General features: G+C 40.9%; 1 long non-coding RNA gene across 1 annotated transcript in view; it reads left to right on the plus strand.

Moving 5' to 3' along the window:
- The first annotated feature begins 17,198 nt into the window (after nt 1-17,198).
- Nucleotides 17,199-20,082, plus strand: part of LOC126484132 (uncharacterized) — a 30,722-nt gene continuing 27,838 nt past the window's right edge. The window contains exon 1 of the long non-coding RNA XR_007587813.1: nt 17,199-17,307. This is a non-coding gene — a long non-coding RNA (uncharacterized LOC126484132). The remainder of the gene's footprint in view (nt 17,308-20,082) is intronic.

Consider the following 20,082-nt stretch of genomic DNA (forward strand, 5'->3'; position numbering starts at 1 on the left):
TTTGGGTGCAGGTTTACCAGAAGATATGTCATCCGGTCGTGAAAGCCTTCATACTATGATCAGAAGACTCTACGGGGAGCAATTCTCAAAATCAGTTAGACGCCTGGAAATTTTACGTAAGAAGAGAGCGCATTTAATTTGTACTTTAACTTTCTTGTTGGGTTGTAGGGATTCGTCTACCATACCGAATTTTCTAAAGTTGAAGAGGATGTTCCAGACAGCCCGTGTTCATCGGATATTTGATTATACAGAAGCAGCACTACTTCGAGAGAGGATACATTATACAAGACGAGAGATGGATTCTGTTGACCGTAAGTTACTGCAGTTACATTTATTCGTTACTAGTAAAATACAGAGAGACCTATGGAATAAAATAGATTGCCTTACATTTCGATCTATGGAAACCATGATGGAAACGACTACTAGAAGGCATAAGAAGAAGTTCGAAAAGTTACAAACTTATGTAGAATCTACAAATAATATAGTGATGTCCGAAACTGTTATTAATAAGTCAGACAGAGTTTTATCTCAAGACGAAATTTCAGTTCTTGCAAAAGGAGGAAACTACTCTATAACACCTCCGAAAGTTCCTGTTGAGGATATTATTGCAAACGTAGAAGCAGGTATACGTACTCTCCCCAAAGAAACTGCAAATGCAATCCGGATCGAAACCACCAGAGTATTATGCCGCAGTAAACCTCTGGAAAGTAATTTAACCAATGGCGAAAGAAAGGCTCTGAGAGATTTAAATGCAGATGAAGACATAGTGATTGTTCCTGCTGATAAAGGGAATGCTACGGTCGTTTTAAATACAGAAGATTATCAAAGCAAAATTTTGAATCTTTTAACGGCAGGGCAATACAAAAAACTTAAGAAAGATCCTACAGCCAGCGTACTACGGAAAACAAATAATTTGATAAAATCGGCCACTTCCATTCAAAAAGAAGAAAAAAGAGCTTTATTGAAGACTGAAGCTATGTGTCCTACACTCTATGGCCTACCCAAGGTACATAAGAAGGACCTACCTCTGAGACCGATTGTTAGTACTATCAATTCTCCTACGTACGAAATAGCAAGATATCTAACAACTCGCTTACAACCATATTTTGGAAAAACGGACTCATATATAAAGGACTAACGTCATTTTATAGAGAAAATTGAAGGTTTAATTCTGACTCCTGAAGATATTTTAGTAAGTTTCGATGTAGTATCTTTATTTACTATGATTCCAGTTAATGAAGTTATGGATTTTATAACGGATATTTTTCCAGAAGATCTGACTGCTCTTTTCAGACACTGTCTTACTTCCAGTCAGAAAATGATAACAAAATACCGTTTTTGGATGTTTTAGTTATGAGACAGACGGATGGAAGCTTGAAACAACAGATTTTTAGAAAAATAACGCACACAGACAGATACTTACATAAAAACTCTAACCACCATCCAAAACAAAAAAGAGGTGTGATTACAAGTCTCGTTGACAGAGCCAGACGGATTTGCACGCCGGAGTATCTAGACGACGAATTAAAACATCTGAATCACGCTTTTGAGAAAAATGGCTACTCAAAGAAAGAAGTAAGCAGAATTCTGCACCCAAACAACAAAAAGCTTAAGGACAAAAGCACTGTTGTGGTCTGATTTGTCGCGATGTCAATACCCACTACGAAAATGACTAAGGCTGCTTCCTGCTCCGTAGTGAAACACGAGAGTGGAACACGGTTAAGAAGTATCGAGAAATAGGCTGTTCTTAACGTTTTTCATAAATTTACGGAGATAATAGGCTTTGAAGTTTTCCCGGTGTTGTATAAAATGCAGTCGAAAATCCACCAAATTCCGAACGCATAGCGCAGTCGGTAGCGTATTGGAGTGTGAACCTAATGTGGTTATTCGTGCGTTGATTCAAATCACCCAAGTATCATTTTTTTTCTCGTTCAATTTGAAATACCAACATCTCGTAATTATAAAATTCATCATCATTTTTTATGAATAATGCACGTTTTCTTGTTTCTAATTACATATTGGCTGCGAAATTCCTGTTTCCATTACAAATACAAATTCTTAGTTATCGGTGCTTCATGAAAGGCTGTACATAAAATTTGTTTAAATTAAGAAAACATAACCATTTAATTTTTAAGGCAAAAATGAGTGCTGCAGTTCCAGTACAGCACACGTGGCTGCAGCATCGCTGTCGCGAAGTGGGACCGAGGCAGTTCAAGGTAAGTTTTATAGTCTCACGATAATTTATGGATTTGTAGTTTTAGTTTGACGATGTCCACTATGGACAAACGGTAGTTACTATTATTCTGAAGAAGGTTGGTTTATCCCGACTGAAACCTAGGTAAATTCTAGGTAAACGGTGCAGCTGAGGCTGTTGATTATTAAAATTCATACCTCATACGAGCCCTTTACTCCAAAAGTGTCTCTCGGATAATGTTGACATGTTCTGGTCAAAGGAGTTCTGACTATGTGTGAAAAGATTTTCATTTGCATTTTGCTTTCATAAACTTGCTTTTAAAAATACGTTTCATTTGTCCGGATTTAAGCGCCGCCTTCTGTAACTGAAGAATGATCAGTATCCTCCAAATAGCTTAAATATATTATACAACACATAAACATGCAGAGCTGATAATATTTACAAACGCAGGGCAAAAAACAACCTCGCATCTCATAATAAGAAGAACAATAGATGCCGGAATCTGCTTATGGAGGCTTTACCTTTTAGTGCACATTGCTTCGTGTGACTCTAAAATCTTGTCACTAGATTTGAAAACGACCAGAAAACATCAGGTGCTTCTAGGTGCACTATCCGTCAGGTATAATACTTTCCCTAGTACATTTTATTGTTTGACGTCTGTACCAGATGCCACTCGGGGTGGGCTGTAAGCCCGAACATCGGTCTGGCAATCAAACAATTTGCACGTAGCTCGTGGTATACAGCAAGACGTCTTTCAACTGCATCAGCTTGACAGCAGCGAAATCCATAAATACGATAAATATGGATGTATGTACGTGTGTGGAGCAATTTCAACCAAACTTGGTACACATATCCCTTACAGTCAGCCAATAATCACTATGGTGATAAGAACCACCAACCTAAGATAGTTCAGAAAATATGACGTTGTAAACACTGAGACGCGTGAAAAACTGCGGCATCTCAGTCTTGGCGTCGGAATTTATCACTCCTTTCCTACTGATTCTATTCGCAATATATTTCGGGGTAGCATTTACATATGCCGCTGAATGTATCTGCACAAATTCAGCATTGTATGGCTTATAGTTCAAGAGATATGACGTCATGAAAACTGAACTGCATCATGCATCATACATGAAGTTCTAATTTATTTATTCTTTACTACTAAGGCACTCTTACAGTCTAGTCAAATTAAGGAAATCCCGGACACATGGCAGTGCTTTCGACAGCTTTCAACTGGGAAGTTCAAACGTCTGTAGGCGAAAACAAAGGCCATCTATAGAGCTACAAAGAGGCGTTGATGGGCCTACCTTACAGGAACAGTTCGGGATTATGTATCTTAATTTGGATACTGTACTTGTACATGAAATCACAAGATAGGATAGGAAAAGGATCACATGGAAGGCTGGGTCCGCAATTATTGCATCATTTGTCCTTTGAATGATCACATTTATTTACAATGCACATGGTAGCACAAAATGAAATACAATAATCACCAAATATCTCTGAACATACAAGGTTGTTAAATGAAAAAAAGCTTTTTTAAGTTTTAACCACAGATAGACATGACTACACTTTCAGTTCATGCTACCCCAAGGAATCAGTGCCAGCAGCTAATAAAAAATAAGTCTTAATAAAACCTTTCTTAAACAATAGTGAAATAAAAGATAACTCTTGCAAAATCTGGAATAAACACACAAACATGGCACATCTGACAAATGTTCTTACATCCGTAGAACGGTTAAGACGATAAATTAATCTCAAGCAAAGAATAGTGAGCAGTCATGAAAAATAAAAATCTAAGAAGATGGCAATCAGAGCGAAAATTACATTAAAATGTTCCTCAGCAAACAAAACACGCACGCAAATATTTGAACAGGCTCAGGAACTACCTCAAAATTTAATTACAACGTCGCTAACATACAGGATTTCAGGAAGAATATTTAGAAGTTAAAGCAAGTACATCTGAGCCTCAAGAAGAGAAAGGCGAAACATAACGCAAAGAACGCAAGCCACCAAGGTGGACAGTCCCACTATAGCAATAACGGACGTGCCTCAAACACAGCCGGAGTGCACACGCAGGGGCACAACAGCAACAGGCCCTCGCAACCGGCAGCCGACGAAATGTCGGGCTGGCACTTCTCGAGGCTAAGGGATGCTGCAAACAGACGCCACACACATGAGATATGGTGTTGTTGTTGTTGTTGTGGTCTTCAGTCCTGAGACTGGTTTGATGCAGTTCTCCATGCTACTATATACTGTGCAAGCTTCTTCATCTCCCAGTACCTACTGCAGCCTACATCTGCTTAGTGTATTCATCTCTTCGTCTCCCTCTACGATTTTTACCCTCCACGCTGCCATCCAGTACTAAATTGGTGATCCCTTGATGCCTCATAACATGTCCTACCAACCAATCCCTTCTTCTAGTCAAGTTGTGCCACAAACTCCCCTTCTCCCCAATTCTATTCAATAACTCGTCATTAGTTATGTGATCTACCCATCTAATCTTCAGCATTCTTCTGTAGCACCACATTTCGAAAGCTTCTATTCTCTTCTTGTCTAAACTATTTATCGTCCACGTTTCACTTTCATACACGGCTACACTCCATACAAATACTTTCAGAAACGACTTCCTAACACTTAAATCAATACTCTATGTTAACAAATTTCTCTTCTTCAGAAACGCTTTCCTTGCCATTGCCAGTCTACATTTTATATCCTCTCTATTTCGACCATCATAAGTTATTTTGCACCCCAAATAGCAAAACTCCTTCACTACTGCAAGTGTCTCATTTCCCAATCTAATTCCCTCAGCATCACCCGACTTAATTCGACTACATTACATTATCCTTGTTTAGCTTTTTTTGATGTTCATCTTATACCTTCCTTTCAAGACGCTGTCCATTCCGTTCAACTGCTCTTCCAAGTCCTTTGCTGTTTATGACAGAATTACACTGTCATCGGCGAACCTCAAAGTTTTTATTTCTTCTCCATGGATTTTAATACCTACTCCGAACTTTTCTTTTGTTTCCTTTCCTGCTTTCTCAATATACAGATTGAATAACATCTGGGAGAGGCTACAACCCTGTCTCACTCCCTTCCCAACCATTGCTTCCCTTTCATGTCCCTCGACTCTTATAACTGCCCTCTGGTTTCTCTACAAATCCTAAATAGCGTTTCGCTCCCTGTATTTTACCCCTGTCACCTTCAGAATTTGAAAGAGTGTATTCCAGTCAACATTGTCAAAAGCTTTCTCTAAGTCTACAAATGCTAGAAACGTAGGTTTGCCTTTCCTTAATCGAACTTCTAAGATAAGTCGTAAGGTCAGTATTGCCTCACGTGTTCCAACATTTCTACGGAATCCAAACTGATCTTCCCCGAGGTCGGCTTCTATCAGTTTTTCCATTCGTCTGTAAAGAATTCGCGTTAGTATTTTGCAGCTGTGAGTTATTAAACTGATAGTTCGGTAATTTTCACATCTGTCAACACCCGCTTTCTTTGGGATTGGAATTATTATATTCTTCTTGAAGTCTGAGGGAATTTCGCCTGTCTCATACATCTTGCTCACCAGATGGTAGAGTTTTGTCAGGACCGGACCTCCCAAGGCTGTCAGTACTTTTAATGGAATGTTGTCTACTCCCAGGGCCTTGTTTCGACTCAGGTCTTTCAGTGCTCTGTCAAACTCCTCACGCAGTATCATATCTCCCATTTCATCTTCATCTACATCCTCTTCCATTTCCATAATATTATCCTCAAGAACTTCGCCCTTGTATAGACCCTCTATATACTCCTTCCACCTTTCTGCTTTCCCTTCTTTGCTTAGAACGGTGTTTCCATCTGAGCTCTTGATAATCATGCAAGTGGTTCTTTTTTTCTCCAATGGTCTCTTTAATTTTCCTGTAGGCAGTATCTATCTTAACCCTAGTGACATAAGCCTCTACATCCATACGTTTGTCCTCTAGCCATCCCTGCTTAGCCATTTTGCATTTCCTGTCGATCCCATTTTTGAGACGTTTGTATTCCTTTTTGCCTGCTTCACTTAGTGAATTTTTGTATTTGCTCCTTTCATCAATTAAATTCAGTATCTCTTCTGTTACCCAAGGATTTCTAATACCCTTGTATTTTTACCTACTTGACACTCTGCTGCCTTTACTATTTCACTCCTCAAAGCTACCCATTCTTCTTCTACTGCATTTCTTTCCCCCATTCATATCAATTGTTCCCTGTTGCTCTCCCTGAAACTCTGTACAACCTCTGGTTCTTTCAGTTTATCCAGGTCCCATCTCCTTAAATTCTCACTTTTTGCTGTTTCTTCAGTTTTAATCTACAGTTCATAACCAATAGAGTGTGGTCAGAGTCCACATTTGCCCCTGGAAATGTCTTACAATTGAAAACCTGGTTTCTAAATCACTGTTTTACCATTATATAATCTATCTGAAGCCTTTTAGTATCTCCAGGGTTCTTCCATGTATACAACCTTCTTTCGTGATTCTTGAACCAAGTGTAAACTATGATTAAGTTATGCTCTGTGCAAAATTCTACCAGGCGGCTTCCTCTTTCATTTCTTAGCCCCAATCCATATTCATCTACTAAGTTTCCTTCTCTTCCTTTTCCTACTGTCGAATTCCAGTCACCCATGACTATTAAATTTTCGTCTCCCTTCACTATCTGAATAATTTCTTTTATCTCATCATACATTTCATCAATTTCTTCATCATCTGCAGAGCTAGTTGGCATATAAACTTGTACTACTGTAGTAGGCGTGGGCTTCGTGTCCATCTTGGCCACAATAATGCGTTCACTATGCTGTTTGTAGTAGCTTACCCGTACTCCTATTTTTTTATTCATTATTAAACCTACTCTTGCATGACCCCTATTTGATTTTGTATTTATAACCCTGTATTCACCTGACCAGAAGTCTTGTTCCTCCTGCCACCGAACTTCACTAATTCCCACTATATCTAACTTTAACCTAACCATTTCCCTTTTTAAATTTCCTGACCTACCTGCCCGATTAAGGGATCTGACATTCCGCGCTCCGATCTGTAGAACGCTAGTTTTCTTTCTCCTGATAACGACGTCCTCCTGAGTAGTCCCCGCCCGGAGATCCGAATGAGGGACTATTTTACCTCCGGAATATTTTACCCAAGAGGACGCCATTTAATCATACAGTAAATCTGCATGCCCTCGGGAAAAATTACGGCTGAAGTTTCCCCTTGCTTTCAGCCGTTCGCAGTACCAGCAAAGCAAGGCCGTTTTGGTTAGTGTTACAAGGCCAGATCAGTCAATCATCCAGACTGTTGCCCCTGCAACTACTGAAAAGGCTACTGCCCCTCTTCACGAACCACATCTACAGAAATACAAATTTCATGAACAACTATTGCCATCTTCTTAAGAGACCACGGCTATAAGCCCAAAAAGATCCATCTTAAAATGAGATAGCAAACATTACTCTAAAAAAATTGCCTAAAGGAAAATTATCTAAAATCACTGGTAATGGAGCATAAAAATATAATAACTACTGTATCCGCAAACACTTTAGGTAAACTTTATATCAAATATGCAAGGTCGGTGCCCACTTGAATTAAACAGATAGAGCAAATAAATGATTCACCTTATCCGTTCAAGAGAATACTTGGTGACAAGTCATTACAAATAGTGCTTCCTTGAATCAGTCCTCAGGTTTGACAATCAATTACAACCTATTTTGGTTCAAATGGTTCTAAGCTCTATGGGACTTAACATCTGAGGTCATCAGTCCCCTAAACTTAGAACTACTTAAACCTAACTAACCTAAGGACATCACACACATCCACGGACAAGGCAGGATTCGAAGCTGTGACCGTAGCAGCAGCGTCGTTTCGGACTGAAGCACGTAGAACCACTCGGCCACCGCGGCCGGCAGAACCTATTTTCACAAAACATATTTTAATACAGGAAATCAGCTTAAAATAATTAAAAGCTAAAATTACAAACATTACAAAGCGGAAAAATATCTCAAACTCCGTGAACAGGAATTATGCCACACGGTTTATGAGCAAATTAACAAGACTGAGAAAAGAAATTGATTAAACACCAAAGCTCAAACAACAAAGTCCCATACATGCGAGGTGTAAGTTAAGTTTCACTAGTAAACCACAAAATTTGAAAATGCTGCCTTGGTAATCCACAGCTAGTAAATGTCTCAGTGTTCTTTATCGTCAAGGCAGGGGCAGTTACTAATTTACATCCAAAATTTCCACTAGTGAAATAAATACAAGGTACAACACGGTTGCGGAGTAAGGAAGGAGGATTAGGTTTAACGTCCTGTCGACATCAAGGTCATTAGAGACGGAGCACATGCTCGGACTGTGTCAAGGATGGAGAAGGAGATTGGCCGTACCCTTTCAAAAGAACCATCCCGGCATTTGCCTGGAGCGATTTAGGCATATCACGATAAAACAAAGTCAGGACAGTGGGATGTGGGTTTGAACCGTAGTCCTTCCAAATGCGAGTTCAGTGTGCTAACCACTATGCCACCTCTCTCGATAACACGCTTGCGGCCAAAATTAATCACAATAAATTAAAATGTTCCAGTGATGCATAAGGCACCAACAGCAGACGCACACATATCAGAGAGCGAGCAATACTGACCCAAAACTTTCACGGTAATAGTTCTTGCACACTTGGAAACTACGAGGGTAAAACTGTAAGCGTCCAGGTCCGCACTGCATGGATAAACAAGGAAGTGTAAATCCACTGAAGGCCGCTGGAGGACACCATCGATACAGCAATGTGATTGCATCTGCCCAAAGCAGTGGAAAGTCGATCTTGGGACGAACAGAACTAACGGCAGAAGAAACCACTGAGCGTGAAAACCCCTTCCTAACCATTCTCACTTCACAACCCACTGCTGCCCTATTTCAAACTCTCTGAGACAGTTATAATCGCGCTAAATTCGCGCCGCATATCGGGGCGCCAGTGAAAGACGGCCCCGAGAAAACAGAGAGAAAATGAACTGGAGCCGACAAGGTTCAATACATTTGCACGTTATGCGTATTTTTTTATACGACTGTTTCACAAGTTCGAAGGTGTTTTCACTAATACATGGAAATGAAATATTTTCGATACTTCACTACAAAAACAGTCCATTTTGTTTTCATTTCTAATAGAAAACCAGTAAAATGAATACGTTGGCAATGCTGGGTTTGTCAGATAGTGCGTATATAATTATGTGTATCAGTTCGACGAACTTTCTTGAAAACGGTAACGAACTGTGATTTTTCCCAATCGCTTCGAAACTTCGTTATCCGAGCGATCTGTGATAGACAGGAAGCAAGTTCTTCCAGAAAGACTCTGTAGAACCTCATAAGTACCTAGTCCGTTTCGCTGGTCTTTCCACCATGCGGTGATTTCGATTGATATTCTATTCCGAGATCACTTGTCTCAATATCTATATTACAGTGTTCGTATAATGATTGATAGGGGGAACTGTATCTTGACCTGCCACGGTGAATAATCTGCGAATGCAGAATTCCTTATGAAAACCTTTTTTCTGTCATCTTTAGAGTTGGAAAGCTTCTGTAGGCTACCGTAGACTACCATACGTTAGCGTGGACTACTGTAGTTTATCCGGTAGAAATGGTCCGTTAAGATCCTACCCGCATTACCTGTTCGTTATGTGTGCTGCATACCAATCGGGCGTTACCTCATAACGATCGCTTTCTTTACGTATTAGATCCTCCTAAAAACCGGAAGCGATTAGCCCTCGAGAATCTGAAAAAGGATATAGCCTATACAGGGCCAGATAACCTCCGGAACATTTTTGTCCTACGTAGTTATCCTCATGTCTGTTACTTAAAAAATAAACAGTGCTTTAGCAAAACTTAAATTGCCAGTGTTTCATTCAGGTCTTATCCGAAAAGTGTTGGCCTGTAGCGCGAAACAGAGGAATGCTCTAGTAAAATTAAAGACAACAATACAGGTCAATCACATAGTGCTATAAAATGCAATTTCCCCAACAAAAAGGTAAAATTTAAAAAAAACGCTAAAGAACATTATATTTAACATCGCTTCAATATTTCATAGAAATTATATAAAACAGGTTTCTGTTATTCATAAACAGATTCGGCACTTATCTATAATAACAGAAAACTCTCGCCTTTGATCATGACGAAGAACCTTCTACTGAGTATAAAATAGAAACAATAATTATACATACATACATTTTACGGTTGTGCACATAAACTGTACTTGCATCAAAAATAATTGCTTTGGTTCCAAAAAAGCAGAGAACTTACGCGATCAACTTATTTTATTAATTATTAAATGTAATTTATATTCTAAACGATATAAAATACACAATGGACCAACACTGAATAATGATCGGTTCTAATTGTGTGCGAAACAAACAACCAAAAACACAAAAAAAAGAAAATTCGTAGGGTCCCAGTTTCTCTCTTACACATTCATTTATGTTTCTTCCCTACCAATTCTACGAATACTACCGGTAAACCTACCATTTCCTGCATCATTTATGTAATATACCAAAACTACCAAAACTAAATAGCAGTGATAAGGGCCGGAGAGTTATTCCTTATTTCCCAACGGTTAGGAATGAGACACATTGAGCCAAGGTAGAAGCATGGTCTACTCTGTGACTGGAGATGGCCTTTACCCAATGCATTTACACTGCATTAATCTTGGTGAAATGGAATAATGAACGTGTGGAAAGAGAGATTCCCCAGAGCGTCTCGTAATACACTGTAGACTTATCACACAGGCCAGGCGACCGAGAGACACGTTCGAGGACTTCTACAACGTGGTTGGAGACGAAACAGAGTGGAAAGAAATCAACAGCACGGTAGAATCGATCTGACACGCCCTGAGCCTTCAATACCATAACTAACGATAAAATAGAATTGACATGAGACCCAGGACACAGCAAACAATATGACGGACCCCTCGGAGTAAGACGGCGAAACTGAGCCGAAGAATGAAACAGATGACGATGGCAACAACTACCTTGACCAAATCACTTAGTGTACCGGGTGATTCAAAATTTCATTACAAACTTCTAGGACTTTTAGAGGGGGCTAAGCTAATAATATTTTAAACTGTAACTCGTGTATAGAATTTTATATCACCCTGTACAAGCCGTGACAGGTTATTGCACGTAAAACACTGAACTGTGTAGACATTGCCTATAATCAACAAGAATCTGAGTCCCCCCCCCCCCCCCCCCGCCAATAACGTCCCACTGTACTTCGGTTATGGTGTATCTACATTTCATCTCTTATCTTTCCCTAGATATCAACGATAATTTAATAATTTTTTCTAATTTCCATTAATTAATTTTAATATTTTTCCTTGTACCTCATTAATAATACTTTAATTTTCATTGCTCAGTGAAGTGAAGTGGAAGGAAGACAAGGATTTCTGGTCAGATGAGTATCGGGTAATATCAACAGCAGCAGAAAATGGTATAACAGGTGTAAGATTCGCTATGAATAGGAAGTTAGGGCAGAGGGTGTGTTACTGTGAACAGTTCAGTGACCGGGTTGTTCTAATCAGAATCGACAGCAGACCAACACCGACAACGATAGTTCAGGTATACATGCCGACGTCGCAAGCTGAAGATGAACAGATAGAGAAAGTGTATGAGGATATTGAAAGGGTAATGCAGTATGTACAGGGAGACGAAAATCTAATAGTCATGGGCGACTGGAACGCAGTTGTAGGGGAAGGAGTAGAAGAAAAGGTTACAGGTGAATATGGGCTTGGGACGAGGAATGAAAGAGGAGAAAGACTAATTGAGTTCTGTAACAAGTTTCAGCTAGTAATAGCGAATACCCTGTTCAAGAATCACAAGAGGAGGAGGTATACTTGGAAAAGACCGGGAGATACGGGAAGATTTCAATTAGATTACATTATGGTCAGACAGAGATTCCGAAATCAGATACTGGATTGTAAGGCGTACACAGGAGCAGATATAGACTCAGATCACAATATAGTAGTGATGAAGAGTAGGCTGAAGTTCAAGACATTAGTCAGGAAGAATCAATACGCAAAGAAGTGGGATACGGAAGTACTAAGGAATGACGAGATACGTTTGAAGATCTCTAACGCTATAGATACAGCAATAAGGAATAGCGCAGTAGGCAGTACAGCTGAAGAGGAATGGACATCTCTAAAAAGGGGTAACAGAAGAAATACTTCAGTTGATTGATGAAAGGAGGAAGTACAAACATGTTTCGGGAAAATCAGGAATACAGAAATACAAGTCGCTGAGGAATGAAATAAATAGCAAGTGCAGGGAAGCTAAGACGAAATGGCTGCAGGGAAAACGTGAAGACATCGGAAAAGATATGATTGTCGGAAGGACAGACTCAGCATACAGGAAAGTCAAAACAACCTTTGGTGACATTAAAAGCAACGGTGGTAACATTAAGAGTGCAACGGGAATTCCACTGTTAAATGCAGAGGAGAGAGTAGATAGGTGGAAAGAATACATTGAAAGCCTCTATGAGGGTGAAGATTTGTCTGATGTGATAGAAGAAGAAACAGGAGTCGATTTAGAATAGATAGGGGATCCAGTATTGGAATCGGAATTTAAAAGAGCTTTGGAAGACTCACGGTCAAATAAGGCAGAAGGGATAGATAACATTCCATCAGAATTTCTAAAATCATTGGGGGAAGTGGCAACAAAACGACTATTCACGTTGGTGTGTAGAATATATGAGTCTGGCGATACACCATCTGACTTTCGGAAAAGCATCATCAACACAATTCCGAAGACGGCAAGAGCTGACAAGTGCGAGAATTATCGCACAATCAGCTTAACAGCTCATGCATCGAAACTGCTTACAAGAATAATATACAGAAGAATGGAAAAGAAAATTGAGAATGCGCTAGGTGACGATCAGTTTGGCTTTAGGAAAAGTAAAGGGGCGAGAGAGGCAATTCTGACGCTACGGCTAATAATCTAAGCAAGGCTAAAGAAAAATCGAGACACTTTCATAGGATTTGTCGACCTGGAAAAAGCGTTCGACAATATAAAATGGTGCAAGCTGTTCGAGATTCTGAAGAAAGTAGGGGTAAGCTATAGGGAGAGACGGGTCATATACAATATGTACAGCAACCAAGAGGGAATAATAAGAGTGGACGATCAAGAACGAAGTGCTCGTATTAAGAAGGGTGTAAGACAAGGCTGTAGCCTTTCGCCCCTACTCTTCAATCTGTACATCGAGGAAGCAATGATGGAAATAAAAGAAAGGTTCAGGAGTGGAATTAAAATACAAGGTGAAAGGATATCAATGATACGATTCGCTGATGACATTGCTATCCTGAGTGAAAGTGAAGAAGAATTAAATGATCTGCTGAACGGAATCAACAGTCTAATGAGTACACAGCATGGTTTGAGAGTAAATCGGACAAAGACGAAGGTAATGAGAAGTAGTAGAAATGAGAACAGCGAGAAACTTAACATCAGGATTGATGGTCACGAAGTCAATGAAGTTAAGGAATTCTGCTACCTAGGCAGTAAAATAACCAATGACGGCCGAGCGGTTCTAGGCGCTACAGTCTGGAACCGCGAGACCGCTACGGTCGCAGGTTCGAATCCTGCCTCGGGCATGGATGTTTGTGATGTCCTTAGGGTAGTTAGGTTTAAGTAGTTCTAAGTTCTAGGGGACTGATGACCTCAGAAGTTAAGCCCCATAGTGCTCAGAGCCATTTGAACCATTTTTGAACCAATGACGGACGGAGCAAGGAGGACATCAAAAGCAGACTCGCTATGGCAAAAAAGGCATTTCTGGCCAAGAGAAGTCTACTAATATCAAATACAGGCCTTAATTTGAGGAAGAAATTTCTGAGGATGTACGTCTGGAGTACAGCATTGTATGGTAGTGAAACATGGACTGTGGGAAAACCGGAACAGAAGAGAATCGAAGCATTTGAGATGTGGTGCTATAGACGAATGTTGAAAATTAGGTGGACTGATAAGGTAAGGAATGAGGAGGTTCTACGCAGAATCGGAGAGGAAAGGAATATGTGGAAAACACTGATAAGGAGAAGGGACAGGATGATAGGACATCTGCTAAGACATGAGGGAATGACGTCCATGGTACTAGAGGGAGCTGTAGAGGGCAAAAACTGCAGAGGAAGACAGAGATTGGAATACGTCAAGCAAATATTTGAGGACGTAGGTTGCAAGTGCTACTCTGAGATGAAGAGGTTAGCACAGGAAAGGAATTCGTGGCGGGCCGCATCAAACCAGTCAGTAGACTGATGACCAAAAAAAAAAAAAGAATACATTATATGCTTAGAGTAATCGAACAACTAACTTTTTCGTATGAAAAACTGTAAAATGTACGACCTGTTTTAAAACAATAGACAACAGGTATCTAAATACGCAGTACATCTATTAAATAAAACATAAATAAAAACAGAAACACAAGGTTACTTACATATTATGCTTCCTCATCCCCTTATCAGAGTACGTGCGTCTCAATTATAAAATCTCAGTGTTGTCAAAACTGATGTGGATTTAGAAAAACAGAGATTTTATAATCGACATGCATGTGGAGGTGCATGATGTGTAAGTAAATTTACGTTTCTATTCTTATGTATGTGAATATTATTATGTTACTGAAATCAATACGCATAAATTTGTTTGTTTGTAACAGATGCCACTGACGATAGGCTTTATGCCCGAATACCAGGCTGACAGTTAAACATTTTACGTGTATCTATATACTATAGTATGCAGCCAGATGTCTTTCAACGATTACAACTGATCGACGTCAGCGATATAGGCCTACATTTAAATGCATCAGTTCGACAAACTTTCTTGAAATCGATGACGAACTGTGATTTTCCCCAATCGCGTGGTACATTTCGTTGTACCAGCTACCTGCGCGAGAAAGGGAGCAATTTCTTTCGCAGTGTCTGTATAGAAACTAATTCGATCCAGGGGGTAGAGTTCCTATTCCACGGTCACTATCTCAGTGTCTGCCATTTCGACCTTCGTGCGATGACAGAGAGGAGAAACAGTATCTCAATAAGTATTTCAAGAAGGGTCGTCAAGCAGATGCGCAAAACCATAGGCCTATATCTCTGACATCGATCTGTTGTAGAATTTTAGAACATGTTTTTTGCTCGTGTATCATGTCATTTCTGGAAACCCAGAATCTACTCTGTAGGAATCAACATGGATTCCGGAAACAGCGATCGTGTGAGACCCAACTCGCTTTATTTGTTCATGAGACCCAAAAAATATTAGATACAGGCTCCCAGGTAGATGCTATTTTCCTTGACTTCCGGAAGGCGTTCGAAACAGTTCCACACTGTCGCCTGATATACAAAGTAAGAGGCCACGGAATAGCAGACCAGCTGTGTGGCTGGATTGGAGAGTTTTTAGCAAACAGAACACAGCATGTTGTTCTCAATGGAGAGACGTCTACAGACGTTAAATAACCTCTGGCGTGCCACAGGGGAGTGTTATGGGACCATTGCTTTCCACAATATATATAAATGACCTAGTAGATAGTGTCGGAAGTTCCATGCGGATGATGCTGTAGTATACAGAGAAGTTGCAGCATTAGATAATTGCAGCGAAATGCAGGAAGATCTGCAGCGGATAGGCACTTCGTGCAGGGAGTGGCAATTGACCCTTAACAAAGACAAATGTAATGTATTGCGAATTCATAGAAAGAAGGATCCTTTATTGTATGATTATATGATAGCGGAACAAACACTGGTAGCAGTTACTTCTGTAAAATATCTGGGAGTATGCGTACGGAACGATTTGAAGTGGGAATAATCACATATAATTAATTGTTCGTAAGGCGGGTGCCAGGTTAAGATTCATTGGGAGAGTCCTTAGAAAATACAGTCCATCAAAAAAGGAGGTGGTTTACAGAACACTCGTTCGACCTGTAGTTGAGTATTGCTCATCAGTGTGGGATCCGTACCAGATAGGGTTGACAGAGGAGATAGAGAAGATCCAAAGAAGGGCGGCGCATTTCGTCACAGGGTTATTTGGTAAGCGTGATAGCGTTACGGAGATGTTTAGCAAACTCAAGTGGCAGACTCTGCAAGAGAGGTGCTCTGCATCGCGGTGTAGCTTGCTGTCCAGGTTTCGAGAGGATGCGTTTCTAGATGAGATATCGAATATACTGCTTCCTCCTACTTATACCTCCCTAGATCACGAATGTAAAATTAGAGAGATTCGAGCGCGCACGGAGGCCTTCCGGCAGTCGTTCTTCCCGCGAACCATACGCGACTGGAACAGGAAAGGGAGGTAATGACAGTGGCAAGTAAAGTGCCCTCCGCCACACACCTTTGTGTGGCTCGCGGAGTATAAATGTAGATGCAGATGTAGATATCTCGATCTTCCACGGTGCATCAATTTGGAAATGCTGAATTCCGTAATGCAGCCTTCTATTTTCAAAAACTGTCAGCATGGCTTTGACATATGACCTGAACAGACGAGCTTTTGTTTATCTTCGAGAACGTTTCAAATGGTTCAAATTGCTCTGAGCACTATGGGACTTAACATCTGAGGTCATCACTCCCCTATAACTTAGAGCTACTTAAACCTAACTAACCTAAGGACATCACACACGTCCATGCCCGAGGCAGGATTCGAACCTGCAACCGTAGCGGTCGCGCGGCTCCAGACTGAAGCGCCTAGAACCGCTCGGCCACACCGGCCGGCCTTCTATTTTCACTTCTGTTACGGAGACATTACCGTGACTGAGCGACTGAATTGATGACTTCGATCCGCTTACTGACTTTGAGTAAGATCGAAATCTCCTCAATTTTTAGCCTAATCGCTATGCTCACTTGAGTCTTCAGACGCAATTTTCCGCTGGTTTGTGTGTTTCCCCACCTGCCACAAGGGCCCGCGCTGGAGGCGGCGGTGTCTGCGGCGCCAAGTTTTGTAACTGGGGCGGGGTGGCCGCGGCCGGTGGCCTTGTTTACTGGCGCCGCCGCCGCCCTCGCCCTTCTGCACACGCAACTCGCCAGGAAGGGTGGCACTGCGCCTATATAAAGACAGCGCCGGCGCTCCATCCATCATTCAGCGGCAGAGCCAGGAACAGAGCAGACAGAGGACAGCCATGAAGTTCGTGACGGTAAGCTCCGCTGCGACCTGCCGCTCTAATCACCCGCCTTCAGCCGCCAGCGCGACCCCGTTACCAGAATCGTATCGGTTGATGATTGTCATCTATCATTTCTACCGCTATTTGCTGGACTGTGGATATTTATTGTCATTGCCGCTCGCAGCTAGTGTAGCCTAAAGCTCTGCGACCACCTCGAATAGATCCAGCGGCATTCTTCTTTCCATAATCTTTATTCCAGCAGCAACGATCATTATTATACATATACAGCGCGAATCACCTGAAACTTGCGAACCTATTATTTCGTTAATGGCTCAAGAAAATCTAAGCGAGTTTTCATGCAAACGACAATAGGCCGAGAGACACGTAATTTTGTTCTATGCGTAATTCTCGTAACTCCTCTGTTCATCGAGGTATGAAGCTAGTTTTTTTTTTTAAAAATGAAGGAAGTGCTGGCTGCTCAAAAATGAATATGCCTATTTCACACGCTTATATTTATTGAATTGTAAGACATGCAGCTCTCAAACTTTGAACACGTGTTTATGAATCTTTCAAATATAGATCACAGATGTTCAATATGTCCTCCACCAGCGACATGAACAATATCACGTCGATACTCGAATTCTTCCCATATTCAGATAACAATGTCCGTCGTCTTGTAGTATCTGTGGCACTGTTGCTGCATGAACGTCATTAATGAAATAGGGCGTCAAATCCAGTGACCGTGGAGGACAGCTGAGAAGTGCTAAGTCGCCGACTGTTTCAACATCTACATCTATATGGATACTCTGCAAATCACATTTAAGTGCCTGGCAGTGTGTTCGTGGAACCACCTTCACATTCTCTATTATTCCAATCTCGTATAGCGCGCGGAAAGAATGAATGCCTACATCTTTCCGTACGAGCTCTGGTTTCCCTTATTTTATCGTGGTGATCGTTCCTCCCAATGTAGGTCGGTGTCAACAAAATATTTTCGCATTCGGAGTTGGTGATTGGAATTTCGTGAGAAGATTCCGTCGCAACGAAAAACGCCTTTCTTTCAGTGATGTCCAGCCCAAATCATGTATCATATCTGTGACACTCTCTCCCATATCTCGCGATGATACAAAACGTGCTGCCTTTCTTTGAACTTTTTCGATGTACTCCGTCAGTCCTCTCTGGTAAGGATCCCACTCCGCGCAGCAGTATTCTAAAAGAGGACGAAAAAGCGTAGTGTAGGTAGTCTCCTTAGTAGATCTGTTGTATTTTCTAAGTGTACTGCGAATAAAACGCAGACCAATCCAACGGTTCGATAGAGTTTCATTCAGATATTCAAGCACCTGCCGGCTCCAGAGAGGGGGAGTCCCGTCTTGTTGAAAAATGAAGTTGTCTTCCTTCTGCCGAGGAAACAACCATTTTTGTGACATAGCAAGATACTGCTGATCGATAACCGCGAGCCCATCAAAAATGACTGGTCCGTGAACAAATGAATGGGATATCACGCAAAACACATTGTTGACCTTGGGTGAGTCTCGAACATGATCAATGTGTGCACATGTATTTTGTTAGCCGCAAATTCCTACATTGCGTTTAACTTTCCCTCTAAGCTGCAAAGTCGCTTCGTCACTGAACACAATGTATTGTGCGAAAGTGTCATCATTGTCGGTAGCATTCTGAAGCTCGCCAGAAAACGCCACACGTTTGCATTTGTCGTTATGACGTAGATAACTAGTACGGCTTCATAGCCAACCAACGTCGCAAAACACGCCAAATTGTTGTTGTAGGCAACTGTAACTCCAGATTGACAATAGGAGCTGATATTGTAGGATTAAGTTTCAAAGCGTCATAAACATAAGGGCATCCAGAGTCTACAAACTGTCGATACCATCTGATAATTTTCCATGCATTCGGAGGATCTGTTTCGTACCTTAATATGAAACGTCTTTGCGCCGTAATAACGGAATTACGCTTCGCAACTCGAGTACACCAGAAAATTTCTGCTGCAGAGTAGGCATTTTGCGACATGTGATGGAAACCGAGCAAACGGAAGACAACCAACATCTAACTGGCATGAATACAAACTAGACAATGCGTTGGTTCTCACTATAACCTAGCTGTGGCGTACCGATAGATAGTTTTCATAACATAATACTTAGTAATACATATATTATCTTCGAAACACCTTGTACTTTGAAAACGGTAGTCTAAAGGTCTTGAAAACACAAGGTCAGCGATCCAACATTTTTTAACAACTAACATATTAGCAGATGAGAGGATGCGTCCTTATTAATGTTCACATAATAATATTTATTATGTCCAGGTCTCATAATTATCATAAACAAACACGTTGCTGGTTTCAGCATACTACTGCCATCTACAGATGTGATAGTCAACAGATAGTTTCGTCATGTCATGTGACGGCATTATGCATTTTTAATGACATACCCCATCACCCCAAAAAGAGTGGGTTAGTAAAAAAAAAGAGAAAATTTAAGATGGTAGTTTTAATGTTTCAGAAGTTCTACACAGTCTTTGCCCGCTTGAATGCGACCCATAGAATTCTCATACAACCGTGCCAAACTAGGTCCTTCTTTGGGATGTTGTTCAACTTGCGGGACACATTGACTTGAATAACGGTTAAGTCGTGAAAGCGTTGACTGTTATGAGAATTTCTGCACTTTCCGCTTTGCGGTATGTTTGTATTTATAACAAGTCTGATCACCCGTGATCCAGAGAAGAGTTGTTTTGCATTTCAGTGAGGTCACGCAAACGTACATGCGTCGTTTCTGTTTGAGAGTCAAGGTGTGCGGT

This window comes from Schistocerca serialis, chromosome 6 (assembly GCF_023864345.2).
Source record: "Schistocerca serialis cubense isolate TAMUIC-IGC-003099 chromosome 6, iqSchSeri2.2, whole genome shotgun sequence".
Taxonomy (NCBI): Eukaryota; Metazoa; Arthropoda; class Insecta; order Orthoptera; family Acrididae; genus Schistocerca; species Schistocerca serialis.